General features: G+C 30.0%; 1 protein-coding gene across 1 annotated transcript in view; it reads left to right on the top strand.

Annotated features, from left to right (window-relative positions):
* Window positions 1–556, top strand: part of LOC106879057 (beta-arrestin-1) — a 63,714-nt gene that overhangs the window by 13,808 nt on the left and 49,350 nt on the right. The gene's annotated exons all lie outside the window — the stretch shown is intronic.

The following is a 556-nucleotide window of genomic DNA, read 5'->3' as shown; positions in this document are numbered from 1 at the left end:
TATATATATATATATATATGGACTGACTGATAATATAAATGATTTAAGAGATAAGAGAAAATATGGTTGTCTGACGATCAATCATAGCGGACTATTTGAAACGTCTGCATAAAATAAGAGACATATAATGACTGTAACAGTTTATAAGGCAGACGATATTCTATAGAAGTTTGCGGAAAGGTATGGTAAAATTAGGTAAGACGATACCTGTATTGATTGGAAGGCTATCATACGAGAGATCAATTGACATAAAAACCAGTTGAAAAAGATTCTTGTCTCAGGATTAACAAAAGGAGGTGGAATGTTAGTAAGTGGCTACTTAGCTGTAGGCAAGATGGATTGACAAATGTATGAATGGAAAAAAATGGAGAAACAAGCAACAATTGTGACGTAAATTGATGGATGGATGGATGAATAGGTAGGTAGGTAGGTAGGTAGATAGGTAAGTGTATATACACACACATATGTATATATATATATGTGTGTGTGTGTGTGTGTGTATAATATATATATATATATATATATATATATATATATATATATATATATATATATA

This window comes from Octopus bimaculoides, chromosome 5 (assembly GCF_001194135.2).
Source record: "Octopus bimaculoides isolate UCB-OBI-ISO-001 chromosome 5, ASM119413v2, whole genome shotgun sequence".
Lineage (NCBI taxonomy): Eukaryota > Metazoa > Mollusca > Cephalopoda > Octopoda > Octopodidae > Octopus > Octopus bimaculoides.
Note: the sequence above shows the minus strand (reverse complement) of the source record. Positions and strands in the feature narration are given on the sequence as shown.